This window comes from Sturnus vulgaris, chromosome 3 (assembly GCF_052056855.1).
Source record: "Sturnus vulgaris isolate bStuVul1 chromosome 3, bStuVul1.hap1, whole genome shotgun sequence".
Lineage (NCBI taxonomy): Eukaryota > Metazoa > Chordata > Aves > Passeriformes > Sturnidae > Sturnus > Sturnus vulgaris.
In genome coordinates this window covers 44,297,605-44,303,442 of record NC_142245.1, presented here as the reverse complement: position 1 = coordinate 44,303,442, position 5,838 = coordinate 44,297,605, and positions in this window count along the sequence as shown.

Below are 5,838 nucleotides of genomic sequence, written 5' to 3'. Positions count from 1 at the left end.
CCTACCGGCGCCATGGAGGGGCGCCCCGCGGGTGCCTGATGGCGAAACGCCACGGAACGGAAGGAACTGGTCCGCCGCCCGCGGCGCGGGAGGTGCGGTGCGGAGCAGTGGTGGCGCGGAGCGTGATTACGACGTTGCTGCCCGCGAAATGGGGGCAGCGCCGAGGCCGGGCCGTGCCTCCGAGAAGGCGACTCCGTGGGCAGCCAGCGTGCGACCCCGTCGTGGGGCCTCAGCGCCAGCGGCACGACGGGACATGTAGTGCCGGGCGGGGCGGCGGCGCGATCGGAGTGAGGCCGGCGAGCTTTGCGGTTGCCTGCCCGCCGTGTCCCGCTGGTGGCCGGCGTGTCCCGCCACCGGGGCAACGGTGGTCCTCGGCTTGGACCCGCAGAAATCCAGCGACATTTCTCAGCCCAGACCCGCACAAAGTAGCTGTCATGTTGCTTTCTCCTCAGCCCGACTGTCTCCTTACTGTCCCTTTCTTCCCTGGCATATCAGGACTGCGGTGCTTCCACAGAATCACAGAATCAATTGGGTTAAAAAAGACCTCTGAGATCATCGAGTGCAACCTGTGGCTGAACACCGCCATGTCAACCAGACCATGGCACTGAGTGCCACGTCCAGTCTTTAAACACTTCCAGTGATGGTGACTCTACCACCTTCCTGGGGCAGCCCATTCCAATGTCCAGTTGTGACATTCTTTCTGTGAAGAAATTCCCCCTCATGTCCAACCTAAACCTTCCCTGGCTCAGTTTGAGACCGTGTCCTCTACTTACTGCCTGTTCACTCCTGTCTCCTTAGCGCCCTTTCTCCTGGGTATGTCAGGATCCAGGTGCTTTCCTTCCAGGCAAGGTGAATGGGAGCACACCCCCAGCGCAGCACCAGGCGCCGCACTACTCCCCTTAGTGCCCATTCAGGTGGTGTGCCAGGGGAAGGAGGCCAGGGAGGATGGCAAACTGGCACTGAGACAGGCTCTGGAAACTGGAGACACTAGCTGTTACACCGAAAAGATCTGATAGTGAAGCTACCTGATACCAGGAAAAGAAATGAGAAGCAGCAGATGTAGCTGCTGGTACAGAGGAGTCAAATTCCCAAACCCAGATTATTTGCATCCTGTGTTTAGTCAGGCATGGTAAAAATTATGTTTCCTCTACTGGAGACAGTAGTGTGAGTGTTGTCAGGAGACACTGCAGGGCCGAGCATGAAGGAGATGGATGCACACTGCAAATATTTCCCAATACAGAGGGCACTTGATGATGCTTTACTTCTTATGATGATGAGCTACAAAAAGTCTGCTTGCCCACTAGATTCATACTTCCCTACACATACGTGCTGATTCATTCCTCCAACGTGTTTAAAATAGGGATGGGTCTTGCAAATCCCCAAACCAAAAGGTTTGCAAATCATCCGTCTTGCTGCTCTGCTGCTAGATCTCATTTCTTTGTCACAGCTGTTGCCTGTTTTAGTAGCTGGATTCCCAAGGAAACAGCTCATATGAGCACAAAGGCGGAGTGCTTGCAGCCTTTGTGTGTGGGTGTGCATGTGTGCCTGTCCTTCCTCCCCACCCTTAATAATTTTTTAATCTGTTGGTCAACTGGTCGATCTGATTTGACAGAGGGAAAGAGCCTCCAGGAGTGATTATAAACATCCTGAGTAAGGAAAAAATTTTGGGTGGAACTTGCACCTTACTAGAAACCAGATAAACCCAGCTGTGAAATGCAAATGCTTCAGAGTCCAAAGTTAGTAGAGCTCAGCCTTTGGGAGTTCTGGAAGAGCAGGGACACTAGCCCAGTATCAGGTCTTTTGCATTTAACAAATAAACAAAGACAGCTTTTTACAAACTTGAATATCAGGTGAATCTGTCAACAGACTCAGGATGACAGTAAATCACCTAACTCAGATAGCAGAGAAGTAAAACTTTGACAGTGAGCTTTAAAATCTCCAGGCAGCCAAGCAGGAGTTGCTCAAACCTGGTGTTTTCAACTGTTGAGAACACGTGACTGTCATGCAGTGTTCAAAATTATTCAGAAGTGTAACATAAAACCTCTCTCCAATTTCCTAATCTAAGAAAACAGATTTCAATCACACTTGAAAAACAGAGGACAAAGAGGATCTCGGCAGAACTTCCTCAGGCCTGATCTGCATGTTGAGTTGTGCAACAGCTTGATTGCTGCCGTACCAGCTGCACAGGAGATTTCTGCTTTCTATGGGGCAAAATCAGGACATGAAATGATTTGTTTCAGTGTTATCGCTGCACACATTCAGGCACAGCCTTTTGTTTTAGAAGATGTACAAAACTGCTTTTGGAAACACATACTTTTTTTTTTTTTTTTTTTTTAAACTGTGCTATTTCCCTGTTCTTGGCAGCTCTTTGGACAAAAAGCAGAGTTGTTTTGGTTATATTGATGTCGCAGGAGAGTGGAAAGAGTGCTTGCTTTTGAATGCTTCCCAGCAGTGGAGAATTTTCAGCCAATTGTAGGGAGTGAAGGTCAGGTCTTCAGCTGATTTCTGTTGGATTTAGTGACACTTTGCACGTGCACTGAGATACTGAACTTGTTTGACATGAACAGGATGTTGTGAAAAAGAACTGATTGGGGTTATTCTTCTGCAACAATCCACTTAAATGCGACAGTATTAAAACACTTTGGTAACAGGTTAGTTGCAATATTTTTCATTTTCTTCTAGCTGGTATTTAAACCTTTTCCCTTCCCCTTACAGTTTTGTGTTCTTTATACCTGAAGAGAATGGCACCTGCACCTCCACAAATGTGAAGGTGGAATAGCAATGTTTTGAAGGAGGAACTGACAGGAGAAAGGAGTTGTGATGATGTAGGGTAGGGCAAAACCCCCAAACAAACTAACAGGTTTTCTCAGAGACTTAAGGTCACGCTAAGATGTTGCATATGGGTTGCACACAGTTGTGCTCCAGATCCTAATTCAAGGTTGGTAACTCAGCTTTCACATGGAAAAGAAGTGTTTTCCAAGACTCAGGGTTGTGAGGACAGTGCACGAGTGCATAGACCGGACAGGATCTTTGCATTTCTGAGTGGAGAAACCAACTGAAAATAACCACTGTAGGGGGTTGGAATTTCTCCATTCATTTTATGCCTGAAGTCTGCTGCTTTGAGCAATGACCTGCTTCAGTAACACTCCTACACAATGTCCTTCAGTGAGGCTTCTGGTCCTCTGCAGCACTATCAGAAGAGACCACCTTGAAATGGCACTCAAGGAAGTGGGAAAGGAATCCTTCCTTTCCTGTAAAAGCCCAAGTTTAACACTTACTCACCTGAACTCTGGGAGGGGAGACAGAGGAGTATGGGGGTCCAACTCAAGACCCACACTAGTGAGGCTGCTTCAACACCTACAGCTTGAAGAAATGGAGGTGATTTGAGGTAGAGGTAGGACACAGGTGATTTGTCAGACACATGAAATTACCATTTCTTTCTGCCCTCAATCATTTCCATGTAGCTCTGTGGAAACTGTTCAAGATCCCTGGGATCCCTGGCAGAGTTCAGGGTGTAGCTCTTCATGCCCCTGTATAGCTTGTATAGCTTTAGAGACAAATGCTGTATTTGTGATGCCCTGTCATGTTTAAATAACCAGCCTGGGAATGCCTCCTAAAACTTCTGCTAAAGCAGAATAGCACTATGGATAGCTAAAGCAGGAATTATCCCGGCATACCCTTTTGGGTTTCATTTTATCTCATGACATGGCATAGTACTCTTAGAGCAAGACTGTGAGGTTGCCTTGGAGATGGAGGGCTTAGCCACGGGGCAAGCTGTCACACCGAAACGTTCCCATTAGCCAGGGTAACTGTGAATGCTTTCCACAAACAATTGAGTGAAGTGAAGTGAAGTGACAAAAAGCTTATGAAATGGTCACAGGGGAATTGCATAAACTGGGGTCAGATGTTCAATTTGAGACTGTTCCATGACCGAGGAGTTTCGCAGCTGGTTGACGAAAGGAAGCAGGAGGTCAGCTGGTCTCTGGCTGTTATGACAACAACCTGTTGTGATTCTCGGGCAACAGAGATGCCCACAGCAGTGGCAGGATGGATCAGGAGGATGATTTCCTCATTTCCTGGAATAAGGTTTGAAAGCTGTGAATATTTTTCTGCTGGTAGAATTTGAGATTTCAGGATACAAGTGCTAATACACCATGGTGCAGCCTTTGAGTGGATCAGCAGGGAGACTTCAGGAATGCACCATTGATTTCAATGACTTGTAGACGAGTGAGTGGAAAAAAGGACAGAGAGAACCCACAGATTTGCTATAACATCCATCTGGAAAAAAAAAAGAGAGAGACCAAACTATGCATCACCTTTATTCCTAATGTTTAGTTTATATCTTCCAAGGGAAAACTGGCAAGTGACCGGCTGTGAATAATGTACCCATGGGGAAAGTTTGTTTCTCTAAACATGAACAGTTAGTGCCTGGCTTATGTCTGGGTGGGTGTGCTGGCTATTTCATAAAGATTTCATTCTACTGAGGCAACCACATAAAAGAATTGCTTTGAGGAATTCAAGGTGAGAATATCATTATTTTGCATCAACACCAACACCCTTAATGAAGTAGAAGTGAAATGCAGAAATTAACCTTTCTCCTTCATCTCTCCCATGCCCTGCTCTGTGTCTGAGCCCCTTGCAAAGTCTAACTGAAATTATATGATCCTTTGCATTTCTAGCTGCTCCAGATTGGCTTGGTCGATTAAATGCTGGGCTTTTCTGCCACAGCATGGAGGCAGGACAGAGAAAATGTAAGAGATAAATGTATAATGTGTTGTAGTTTTGTAAAAGATGCTGGTGGAGTAAGAGCTGCGAACAAAGAAAACCTAAAATGTTTCCTTCAGCTTTGGGAGTCAGAAAAATGAGGGAACCCGAGGGTGTGGCTCTATCAGAAAAGGTAAATCCAATTACATAACAGCAGAATTTGCTTGGTTTTTTTTGTTGTTTGGTTGGTTTTGGTATGCATTCCTAGGTCTCTCATCTGAACCATATGAACCTTAAAAAGAATCTCAGATGCTTTTCAGTTCCTACAGCCTTCAGGACACCCTGTGCCCCTACACTGCAGTGCCAAATACACATTCTCCTTCACCCTCTTGGTCCTCTCCAATGCTGCAGTTTGGATGTAATGGTTCTTGGCAAAGGAGTTAATCTGATTCATCTGCTCTTAACTGTCTATGAGAAGGAATCTGAGAATTGCCTTTGTGTCTACATCTGAGAGAGGCAATATATTATATTATATATGGAAAGCCATTATTCATGCCTATGTAAATCAGGAATAATTATCTTTAAATTGGGTGCCATTGAGATGACTATCAAGTCTTGAGAATTCCTAATATACAGAATATTTTATGCTGTGGTATAGGTAGGGCCAAAAAAACACAGCAAGGCTTAGGTAGTTAGAGAAATGCTTTCCTAACAATTCCCACCAAAAAGTTCTGTTAAAAAAGCAGTTAAGGTTGCTCCAGGGCAAAACACACCCACACAAGAAATGACAGGTTAGGGGAACCTTCTCTGCATAAGCTATCCTGCACACCTCACATTAACCACTCCCAGTGACAGACTCCAAACTCCAACAAGAAGCTCCCCGTGTTCTGCAGGATAAAGAAACAAACTAAACACCTCCTACATGCTTCAGTGCAAAACCCTCTGGCTTTTGTAACACTAACATCAGCAGCTGGTGCATGTGGAGAGTCTATGGTGATTGTATTGGGGAAATTAAGTGTCCCCTGAGCATAGGCTCTGTTGGTACTGCTGGTCTCAGGGACCTTCTGTGACTTCATCAGACTGTTTCTTCTGTGGTTGGCCACTCCACTTAGTAGACACTTTCCACAATGCAGA